Here is a 13,059-nt window from a genome sequence, read left to right as displayed (position 1 = left end):
GGGTGAGTTTGATTCAACATTTTTTCTTTTGTGTTTTTTTTTTATTTATTATTTTGGACTGCTGGACAAACCAGACCATTTTTTTTGTAAATCTACAAAAAGGGGTGCACTCACCACATGGACACAAGGGTAATGGGCTAAATAAACTGCTGGACCTTTGACCTGCTCTGAGAGGGAGACTTCCAGCCTCCTCAGTCTTCAGCCCCATAGCTCCCCTGCCAGCAAGGATGGGTTCAGCATAATGACTCTGCCAACCCCCCCCCACCCTCTCCTCTGGCCGCTGGCTCAGCTGAGAATGGGGTTCAGTTTTCATCCCTAACATTTATACATATACTCTCAGCTTTCATCCTGTTGTCAAACACAGGTAACGTATTGTTATATAAACTTTACAGTGTAATCATGTGCCATTAGATGGAAACTGCGTTCAAAGCCCATAACCGTGCTGTGTTTGTACATATGAGAGTGGGTGGCCACAGTGGAAATTAAAACCTACAGTCTTAATTGTGTCTGGGCTACAAGGAGTCCCCTTTTGGGCAATAACAGTATCTCTTATTTTTATGGTGGTATTGTGTTTGTGTTGGCTAAGAACAGTATCATGGGACATACATTGTGCTTAAATATAATACAGCAAGCGCTCTGTTGTTTACATGCTGTGTTTTAATGGTGTGCAGTAATTGAATTATCCTTACTGTGTAGTAGCTGTACTGTACACTGACACATGCAGCATGTGAATCATTTGAACAAACTCAGACCTTACTAGAGTCCAAATACTGACTTATTTTATTTTATTTTATTTATTTTATTTTATTTATTTAGTTTATTTTACCAGCTCATCATGTCTCTCTGAATTATGGGTGTAATTATGATGCAGTATTCAGGCCACTGTCGAGAACAAACTCAACCTGATGTTTCAGGAATAAAGTTGTAGTAGTAAATTTACAAGAAAGTACAGCCCTGTGCCTGATATGTCAGCCCTGTCATAGATTGGAAACCTGTCCAGGGTGTACCCCACGTCTTGGCTCCAGCCCCCCCCCCAAAGATCCATAAAAGATAATCAGTATGGCTAATGGATGGATGGACAATATTACAAGAATTCAGTCATAATTTCACAATGCAGCCATAGAAATACACAAAGAAAATTGTCATCATGAAGAAAGCATAATATTAAACTAAAACATAAGAAAGAGCAATTTTTATATATTATATAGTTAAAAAAAAACTATAAGTCACAAAAGCTACAAGAATTTTACAAGAATTTACAATACATACAACACAATAGTTTTAAAAGCAAGAAGCTGTAATTTTGAGAACTAAATTATAATTCACAAGACTTGCATATAATTTTAAAAAGACAGAATTACTGAGATAATAAAGACTAATTTTACAACAAAAAGTAGAACCTTAGTTTAATTAAACCTTAGTTTTACAAGAAAATCAGTAACCCTCACTACATGACAGGCTTTTCACCTGTTTACTACAAGAGAGTGTTAATATAAAATATATTTAAATAATTTTACATTTTTACTTATTTACTTAGAAAATTACAACTTCATTTTATTAACATTGGAACTTCCTGTCTGTCATGTAAAATTGTAATTTAAATCAAAGTTACATGAAATTACAACTTAATTCCTGTACTATTATCCCCCTTTTCTTGTATAATAACAACTATATTCTTATAACATTTTTTTCTTAATTTATCTTCATAACCCTTTTTTCCCAGTTAACAGTGGCTCTGTTACTCGTACTCTCAAACTCCTCTGTACTGCTGTACTGTATAAATCCACGCTACCTTTGCTGTAGTAGTATTTTGCATGAGTGGTTGAATTTATCACTCCACTGATGTTGGAGGAAAAAAATGATGAAATTTTTTACCTTTTTAAATGTACACGTTACCAATTATAAGACACAAAACCTCATATAGACTATTTAACAGACATTACTTATCCTTTTCTCAGCCCAGTGTTTACATTCTTATTTGAACTTGGTGCCCAAGTGCCATCAGCAGAAAAGTCGTGTGGCTGTGGGCTAGTCACATAGATGTACTGTGTTAGTGCAGACTGTCAGCGGTCTGTGTTTTGAAGGAAACCTGCCTGAGAACACAAAGATCCTCGCGTTTGGATCACATGGGATATATAAGAGAGCACAATTACTGAAGCTTGAAGACAGCGTCCAAATGATTACAGCAAACAGTGGATATTGTAGCTGTGTACAAATTCCACTTTGGGTCAGACTTTGCTTTGCTTATTGAATTTTTAGGTGCAGGCCCACGATGAAGATAATGGTGATGATGATGCTAATGGCGTTGTAAAGAGTTATCAGTACTTTGACATGTCTTTTAAAGGAATACACAATAGGTGAATGGAAAGGACTCAACATTACAATATATAAACAGGCTGATATATGAAGACTGTATGGATGAGTGTGACATTGCTCTCAGCTCATTTACATGCATTGGTGCATTTGGTTTTCTAGCTAACAGTGGAGAGAGGACACTTCTGTGCTGTGAATTTGAGCGGGACGTTTGGAGAGAACAGGCAGTAGCTGGAGTGAATGTTGTGAGTGGTATAAAGCTGCACAGGGTTTGGAGCCACATCATCATGTTACCTGTTATGGGGTTTAAAGATAGAGACAAGCCATTGTGGATTAATTTCACAGCTGAAGGATCTTATTCATGAGTCTGGTGCACAGTCGGGGTTTTCACTGTCCCCTTTGTCATTTTTAGACCCGTGGGTCAGCATTTTCAGCAAAGTTAGACTGCTCCATATTTAGTAATGGATTCAATGTTTTGATATTAGATTTAAAAAGATTTTTTCAAGTCATTCAAATTTAGGGTTTACTTTCTCATTGTTTGCCTCCATGATAATACATGCTGTGGTTTTATGTGCAGGAGGTTTGTGCCTGCATGTCACTAAGGGCAGTCCAGTCTGTGAAATACTGGGACTGAATATTAAATAGAAGTCGATGTAGGACCAGAGCTAAATGTTAGCAAACCCTTCAGGACAATTTGTTATTTTTGAATCAAAACTGAATTTTGACAAAGCAGTTTCCAAACAGAGGTAAAATTGAGAGGTGAAGAAATTATTGACAACTTATCATGTGCAAATTTCCACAGCTGTAGCCAATTAACTTTAATTCCTGGAGTTGAACAGCTTTAATGAAATGAAATTCTGGGCTGTTGTCTTGCTAACACGCTCTCTGTGTTCCTCTGTAGTGTTTATACTTGGCCAAAGATGATTTCTTTGAAAAAGAAACACCCTTCTGTATCGTTATGGTTCAAGAAAGTGTGTATTTTTGTGGTTTAAGAAGATGAACAGATTGATGAGTCTTTCTCCAGATGAACAATCTCCTTACATTATTTTCAGACAGTTAGCTAGCAATTAGCACTAACACTAGCGCGTTAGCTTCAAATTTCTACATCGGGACCAAGCAGCTAAAGTTCACAGCTCTCAGCAGTGTGGGTCATCAGTCCCAAATCTAAACTTCAAGCTTCGTTGGCAGACATGACTTTCCAGCAAGTTGCCAGTATCATAGGTGGATAATGTTGTGTCCTGGAAACTGCTGTTGTCAAATGCAGCTCACATTTGGTTGTGTGATTTCAGACCCAGTGTGAACTACAGGTCATTTTCCTGAAAACTTAGTTTTACTTATAAGTTAAACTGTGGGAGGGCCTCAACATGCCACTGCATCATGTTATGCAGTTATTTTCATGTAAATCACAATTAGTTATTATCCTGAAATGGTTTAGTCCTAACTGCAGCCTATTCTCGCCAGATGTGTAGAACAAGCACAAGCAGGCAGTAGTTTAAGTTTCTAAGGTGCATATACATATATTAACTTTAGCCCCAGGAACCTGGCTTCACTTTACAACTTGTGCTAAGATTTTATTTAGTCAAGTTTTTATATACAGAAAGCCTTTATTTAACCATTAAATATTTTCTCATGACACTAACATGCAAATGGCAGGATACAGATGTGCTAATATTATAACAAAATATGGAGGAGTGACAGGAATATAATATTTTCATAAGTAGTTCTTTAATTTTTGCATACAAATCTGTGATTACATGCATCTGAATGAGGACTGCGTCTGTACCATTATGATTTACAGTCCATGCTCATTTCATGAGTTTCAGTAAGACTGTGTTTAACAAGAATACTGTCACACAGATTAAAAAAGAATTTAACCCCATGCGTAATTGAGTGTGTATAGTCTTGGAGACAGAGAAGTGTATTTTCGTACAACAGATGTTGAATATGGTATCTAATCAAACCCAAGAAATGTAATGTGGTTTGATGTGAAAGGTCAGGGAGTATAATTTCAGTTGAATACACTGCCTGTACTCAGCACAAATATTTGAAAGAGAATATCTTAGTTTCAAATGTAAGTATAGTTTTGTGTGCAAGATCAAGAAGGGCATCTGTTTTAATGGAGAAGAGAAAACTGACAGGAAAATTATGGCCTTGTTAGATCTGGTGTAGTGGAAATGAAAACTTTATTTTGGAATTTTGATTTGTGTTTGAAACCTTGGTGTTATAGCTTATTAAGAAAGGCGTACAATCAATAGTCAAAGTGGTGGCTCTCATCTGTGAGCAATTTAAAATCATGGCTTTACAAGCAGACGTGTTGTGAATTAAGGTAATGGTGGGTGAAGATAATGGGAAGTGCAACTTGGATGAAAGAGGATTATGTGATTTTTAAAAAAATCCCTCTGAGAACTGAACTGAATCCCCAAATATATTACACAATGCCTGCATCTGTGCCAGAGCAGAGTACAAGGAGGTACAGTGTGTCCAGGCAGATTTCTGGACACCAAAACGAAAACTGTGACTAGCCCTGAGTACAGTTATTACACCGACACTCCCCTTTAATGAGCACATGATGTTGTGGTGAGCCCAAGAATGAACATTTTACTGGCAGAGTGTCACTGTGCCTAATCATTACCATCACAGGAGGAGGGCCCCTTAGATAGAACCAGGGGCCTAAGCTTGATTTAGCAAGAGGAAACCACTCATGTCTTTGAGATGTTTTAATCTGCAGATATTTGTAGTAGTAATTTATGACGTGCTATTTGCAAATAAATATATGAAAATCACATTCTATTTAGACATTTTAGTTTTCCCACTGCTGCATCTTTACGATGGTGCTGTTTAAAGAGAATTAAAGAGCAGATTTTATGTGACGAGCTAATCCTAAAGTGTTAGCTGTATTATTAACTGGAGCGTGTAAACCCTGAAACACTCAAGCAAGACGTTTGTGGCCTTAACAAGCAAATTTCAATTGAGCTCCTTATGTTGAATGGGCTCAAGGTTAAGTTTACATGAGAGTCTTTAGTTTGGGTCTGGTACTGGTTATAAACTAGTTAAATGTGTATAGGGCTCTTGGGGCCAGTAGCTCACGTGGTAGAGTGTGTACCATATATAAAGGCAGAGTGCTTACCGCAGACCCCACTTCTTTTTTTCTCTACTGTAACAATCTATTAAAGCAGAAATGGCAGAAAAATGATCTCTATAAAAATGTGGGTAGCAGTTTATTAGCTTGCTTCCATACACAAGGTACCTGGGTTGGTGTCGTCTGTGATGCTAGCACATAAATAGCTAGCCTTCATGCTACCTATTGTTACACACTTAATGGCCTGCTGGTTACAACACATGTTCATAGATTCAACCAGCTGGTGAAAGTTTGTCATTAAAACTATAAGATAGACTGAATGTGAATGATCCACAGATTACTATTTAATAACTTTGTCATATTTATAATAATCAATGTTATTTTGTCTTTTTTTCTTTTGTTAAATCTCTATTGATATGATACAGTATATAGATATTTTTGATTTGTGTATGTGAAAGAGAACATTTTATATCTGCTTGTTGAAGTTGTTGTTAATTGCCATGGCAACCATCTGCGCTGGTATTAGTGCATGGTTGGTTGGATTTTACAGTTGGGCCAAGAAAGAAGTCTCTTTGCATTTCAGCTGCAAGTCAGTTAATAAACCAGCTGCTGTGATTCAGTTCATTTTCTACAGCTTTCTGTGGCTCACTGCTGCTGACAGGTCCAGCTCCAACAACTCACTAATACAACAGACAGCAGTTTGGTTTTTACTCAGATGAAGGACTACGAAATGGTCGCGACCTATACAATCGCTCACTCAATTTTGGAATAAGATATGTGTTGAATTAAAAAAAAAAATGTTTTAAGGAATAGTTCAGTATTTGGGAAAATACACTTATTTGTTCTCTGTCTGAAAGTAATCCGAAAAGATCGATATCAAGCTCATCTTTGCTTTAAACACAGCTGCAGTCATGGTTAACTTAGCTTAGCTTAGCATAAACACTGGAAGCGCTGAATTAGTGAATTTTCCCCAGTGCTGCGCTATTTCTTTAAAGGACCAGTGTGTAGGATTTCACTCACTCATTCATTCATTCATTTGAAACCTCAGAAAATGAATTGAGAAACATCAAAAATAAAACTGTCTAAACAGGCAATGAGACAAATAAACTCATAAATAAAATTTTGTAGCATTTAGTGGTGAGTTTGCAGACTACAACTAACTGAGTACCTGTCCCCTCAACCTTCCCTTTGCCAGGGTGAAGGAGGACCTATGGTGGCCCTCTGTAGAACCAGGGCTTGGTTCGTCTGTTCTGGGATTAGTTCCAGGTAATTATAGACTAATAAAAACGTATACTTATATTCCACCTCTGCAACAGATCCCCCTATAACCCTACACACTGGCCCTTTAATATGATAAAGACAGTGCATTGACTGAAAGAGGAGACGAAATCCAACAGGATCCAAAATGGTGGTGTAGGTTTAGGTTTGTTCGATTTTTTTTCTATCAGATTTATAATAAGTTGACGACATGAGCTGTTTATAATGATTGACAACAGTAACGGTTTGCTGTTTCTATTACTGTAAATAGACATTTGTATCTTTATACTCATCAGTATATCCTGTATGTGAACCTGGACCCATGGTTTGGGTTGTTAGCTCAGTGGAAAATGCTAATGTTTAGCACAGACTAATAGACATATTCAGCCAGACCTGCAGACAGTCCACCTACAAATACATCCACCCACAGCCCTAACAGACACCAGTGTTCAGTCCATAGCCCAGTGACTTTTACATACTGCTTAGTTGGCTTAGAGGACTGTCTCGTTTCTGTGATTACACTGAAACTCTCACATCTGTTTGGTATAGTACATTTTGATAGAAGGTGGTTATTAAAAGGCTGCTGTCATGTGAAAAACCTTGGAACACTCTGTAAGTGAGACTGTGTAACTTTTATGGAACTTTCTGTAACTTCTTACAAGCAGCACCAGCGCCCTCTGCAGCCACAGATGGTAACTGCGGGACGTTGGCGCATTAAATTCTGTTGGGCTCACAGTCAGAGCGGTACTGGAAGCAGGGGACCCCAAGCAGCTAACAGCTCACATATAATGAAAAGTTACATAGTCTCACTTTAACGTGTAATATTCTGTTTCATAATCCAGGATTTCATTAACAATGCTTATTTGTGTAAATGCATACTTGGTAATCATGAAAGCCACCCGTCCTCTCTAGACCTGTACAGTTTTTTGGGTTTTTTTAAAGCATTTTTTGGAGATTTTGACTTTGGAAGTTTTGGACCTCAGTTAGAAACCTGTTAAAGTTGGAGATCATGATGACAGTTGCAGGAAACATTGACACACCAAGTCCAACTAACTTTGAAAGTTGGCCGGTCTGAGATCTGCTGCAAAACCCAACTGAAGATTCTTCAGTGGTCACTATGTTGTTTAGTGAATGTTAGTGTTCTCAGCTGTTCTACAGTTATCAGCGTGACTGAGAAATGAGATCTGTGAAGACATCATAAATTTCAAAACCTTAACACGAGGACAACAAACAGAGATGCTCTTCGATGGTGACAGATATTTTGTTGTAACTAATAGTGTGTATTTATGAAATTCAGCATCTGTGTGATCACTTTCAGTGGCAATGTTTACATGTACACTGTATATTGTATTACATTTAACGGTGCATTCATTTCACTGATGACTGGCTTCATTCTCTGCTCATCTGCCTCAGATTCTGTTGTCCATCTCCCTTTGAATTTTATTTTCTAAGTTTCATCTCCTTTGTTGTTTTATGCTAGCTAGCTCATGCTAACTAGCTAATGCTAACTACCATGCGAGTTGCAAAGCTTTCACTGTGGGTTTGAACAGGACACCAAATCAGTTCCTAAACTGGGATCCAAGACTTCATGTCAAATGAGGTGCACATGTAAATATAGCTACTGAAACTGAGTCATCTCATCCGTCATGTGACTGTCATGTGACCTCCATCTCCACAGACTGGACAGATGTGTTGACAGCAGAACTGCTGGACTGAGGCTTTTTTTTTTCAGTGTGCCATGATATTTAAGCCAGCAGGACCGTGTTGATGGCTAACTCTGAACTGTGTGACTAATAGACTCAATTGCTATATTTGGCCTGACTCTGTGAACACGTACAGTGACAGTGTACTGATAATGACAGACAGCCTAAAGTTTTTGTTTTCTGGTGGTGTCTCTGTAACAAAATAAAAGTTTGATATCAAGTTGGTCGTCTCGTGTTTTATCAGCTAGTTTTAGATTTAGTCTTAGTCCTGAGATTAAATGTTCATGGGTTTTAGTTTTAGTCTTAGTCCAAGAAAACCATGCATATTTTTAGTTTAGTCAACAAAAACACTAGTCTTTTTTTAGCCATCAAAAGATGATTAGATTGTTGTGAACATCTATGTCTAGTTTTAGTCCAGGCCAAGACAGATCCTGTGAGGGAAACTATCACGTTACAGCAGCCTGGGAATAACAAGAGAATTAAAAACTAAAACTGCACCTGCAGAGCCACATATATATATATACAATCTATACATCAGAACAACAGAATTAAATAAAAATGAACCAGAAACGTAGCATGCAATTTAAGAACAGTTGAATACAGTGGATGAACGGGGGCAGGAGGAGGTGAGACTGACCTCTGTGGGTCAGCACCCAGTCTGGAGTCTGCTGCTTCTGGACCAGCCAGGCCTGAAAAACATCCTTCTTCAACTCGACAGCTTCCGTCAACGCCGGTGTCCACAGGTGGTTCTCGGTTTGCTGCCCATGATGACCTTCTGATCACAACTCCTAACAGATGTGTCCAAAATAGAGGATTTGAACCACTGAGATTCCAGGTCTCCAGAATCCCCCTGGGATAGATGTGAAGCTCCTCTGGAGGAAGGAGTTAAAGACTTCAGGGACAGGAGCCTCAGCCATACGTTGCCAGCTCACCCTCACTACACGTTTGGGTTTACAGGGTCTGGATGAAGTCTGTCCAGGGGCTTTGCTTCCTTTGATTTCTTACTGTCAGATCTTATGTGAACAGTATGTACAAGGCCTTAGTGCTTCAATCAGTCTCTGTTGTAAGGATGATATGAGTATACAAAATTATAATGAAAAGGCTTTGGCACTGCATGCAGCCAACCGGAAAAAAAAATGAAATGAAGACAGGAGGGGGCCCTCCTACACAGGAGTACTCTCCTGCTGAGGAGCTGGCCCTCTGCAATAATAAGGATCACTCATACCAAAAAAAAAAAAAAAAAAAAATCATGGAAAGCCAAACAGGTTTTACTGGTCTCTGAACACTCCTGTCCTCCTGAGAGACTCTCTCACGATCGGTGCACCAAGCTCGACGGGATCTTCTACGAATGATGACGCCATTTTCCAGAGTTGATTGGTCAGTGGGCAGGTGCTTTTATGCGCGGCGATGGCTGATGGTGAAACGGCTGGATCTTTTCTCCTTTCAGTTTACTTTTATAAAGGATCTGACTTCGTTAGTCCTCAAATTCTGAACGCGTCTCTCATGTTGCCATTGCTCTTTGTCAAAGTGATGTGCTGCAACTTTAAAGTTACTTTCAAGTTGCCAAGTTTGGAAAAAAAAAAGGCCCAGGAAGGCTCTCACAGAGGAGGAGGAGGAAGAGGAGGAGGAGAAGAAGGAGGCAGGTGTGTTAACAGCAACAATTCAGACTATTAATAGCTTATTGAATGACAGTGATGAGGCCTGGTTCTAACATTACAAGGTCATTTAAATGTGGATCGCTCTTGATCTCCAGAGGGAGGGATGAACACAAAGGGCTTTATTCAGGCTAAACTCATATTTGCTCTCACTGTGGGTGGAAGCAGCAGAACATCAGGGTTTTTGTAGGGATAAAGGGAAAAAAGGGGACGAGGCGGAGAGTGAAACAGAGATCTGATCAATGAGAAAGTCTGATAACTGATTACCTGAATACAGAAACTCAAGGAGAGACACCCCGTCTCGTCCTGTCAGACACTGAGAGGACGAGACGGGCTGGGGAAGATTTAAAATGAAAGATATTACATTAACACAATATTCTTACTGTCTTTTCAACCCAGTGTGCGTCCCCTGTCTCTGCCTCGCTCATTCAGTCTTTACCTATTCTCCTCAGAGCTGCTGCAACCTGCAATCTGAGTTGTTTCCATGGCAATAACATGATGAGAGCAGAGAGACCAAACAGACTGGGGGTGGGTAGTGGATAGAGAGAGAGAGAAAGAGAGAGAGAGAGAGAGAGAGAGAAGTGCTTTATTACACATTTCTGAGCAGAACTGAAAAATGTGTGTGTTTATATAGTGCGTATCTTTATGTGTTACTTTTTATGTACGTGTTTACATATATGCTGCAGACAGAGCTCTGATTGGCCGGTCAGAAATTCACCATGGCAACTATGCCAAAGAGCTCAGTATGAGTTCAGCACACACACACACACACACACACACACACACAGAAAATGGAAGTGAAGTGTGTGGTTCAGTCAGGATACAGGACAGTAGAACAACCAATCAGAGCTCAGTCATGACAGCTTCCTGCAGAGGACTCTGCAGAGTCACTGCTTTCTTATTTGAAAAAACTAGTATTTATTTACCTTAACCCTGCATTTGTTTTTGGCCACAAGGAGGCAGTGTAACACACGGCCATGACATATTATCACCTTAGAAAGTTATTGTAGCAAATGTGTGTACACACACAGCACAGCATAGCATTAGTGTTTATTTGTCTACCAGCCCTAAATTCACTCTCCTTTTAGCTCTGGTTTGGTCTCTTCCAGCTCCTGAGAGTCTCTGCTGCTGCTAAATGCTGCACCATGTTCTCCAGCTGGTCTCTGACTGTGTCTGTCTGCTGGCTGTTGCTGGGCAGGTAGGTATTGTGCAGAGAGGAAGATTACAGGAAGGAGATCACTGGTCAGCCATTAGCTGTGAAAGCGATTACACGAGGGACTAAACTTTCTGAACCAGGGGATAATCTTCTCTGGGTTTATCACCATGAGCGACTCCTTTCACATTTGCTCCACCGTTGACAGAAAAAACATTTAGCGCAGTTTTATGTCATTGCTCAAACAGAAAACAGCCACGGGTTGAAAAAAAAAATGCTGTGGGAGCACACTTCTGTTGTCTGTAGCAAAAGGAAATGAATTGAAATTAAATAAGAACTAATAAGGCACAGATTTGTTATCTCGTTCAGAAAAGGAAGAAAATAATTGACAAATATTGAACTGTGTATTGGGGAGGACAGACTGGTATTTTCTCAGTACTGTTGGGAAGGGTGGGGGGCAAGACCTGGTCAGGCCCTAGAAACTAAGAACTTGGAATAAATGTACAGCAAAGACCAAATACGGTTAAAATGTAAATAAACAGCTAAATCAGCATCACAATTCATGTTACACTGTCTGTCTTTATACTGTTTGAAAAGCTTCTCCTTCAGTTCACTGAATCCCTGCAGCGTCTGTCTGTCTGTGTGAGAAGATGATGGATTACAGCGGTTTATCAATCCCATGAGTCACTGCTCCCTTTCCAACTTTCTCTTTTAGTCAAAGCGGCATTTCATGTTTTCTTCTTGAAACCAGAACGGTGCAAAAACACTGCTGCGTCACATTTGAAGACACCACACGACGATTTATGGTGTGAGACACAGAACTGAAGCGGCATCAGACTGATGTGGTCACAACAAGTAAACAACAACCTTGCGGCTGCAGATGTGTGGTGCTGTACGTCCCACCATTAATATTTCTAACATGTCCACAGCTGATTCAATAAACAATCATTTTAACCACCAGCGTGTTCTTGTTGTTACCTCCCTTCACTGATTCATAGATTATCAGACTTAAAAGCAACTTCTCAGAAAATTATAAATCATTACATGGTCTCACTGCTCCCTCTTGTGATTTGTGAATCGCCTGAAGCACCGTGTTGTTCAGGAGCAACACAAACTCTCCTTGTCTCTTGTCTTCCCATGGTTACATTACTTTCAATCAACAGTTACTCAAGTCAAAATTAAGTCTCACAACACAATGGCACTGCCTTTTTTTAAGCACTGATGTCAAACTATAGCATGATCTGGATATAGTTTATTTCTTCATGTAGTTGCACAGTCTGACCACTGAGGGGCAGTAATGAGTCATGAGGAACAAAGTATATTAATAAAAAAAAAAAAAAAAAAAAAGCTGGATTCAGTGCTGTGTTGTCCCAAACCTTTTATTGCAGCTCCCAGAACAGATCATTTACAGAAAACTGACACTTCAAATCTCCTTTAAAACAACCCGTCATCATCAGTACGTCACAATAACTTAATCACCATCGTCATGCAGGACAGTGTCCGATCTGCAGACTGAAAGGTTGTGATTGACAGACAGCAGCATTTCCCCCCACAACACCTTGGAGCTTCGTGTACCCGCACACTATATGTGGGTAACCGCCACCTCATTTGCCTGGAAACACAAGCCGCCTGTGTATCACAACCTTTTTATTACAGCATGTGCGTGACTTCTGATCAGAGATTAGCAATGACAAACATAGGAATCAGTTTCAGCGGGTTGCTGCAGTGGTTTCTGTGTTGTTTGGATTTTTATTGCTCTTCCTTCTATTATTCTTCCACAATAAACATTTTTTTTTTGTCCTGAAGTAGTACAGCCCCTTAAACCTGCCTGTCACAAACAGCTTATGGCTTTGTTAAAAAAAAAAAAAAAAAAAAAAAAGCTTTTAAAGCATCTTCAGA

The sequence above is a fragment of the Toxotes jaculatrix genome, chromosome 14 (assembly GCF_017976425.1).
Source record: "Toxotes jaculatrix isolate fToxJac2 chromosome 14, fToxJac2.pri, whole genome shotgun sequence".
Lineage (NCBI taxonomy): Eukaryota > Metazoa > Chordata > Actinopteri > Toxotidae > Toxotes > Toxotes jaculatrix.
Note: the sequence above shows the minus strand (reverse complement) of the source record.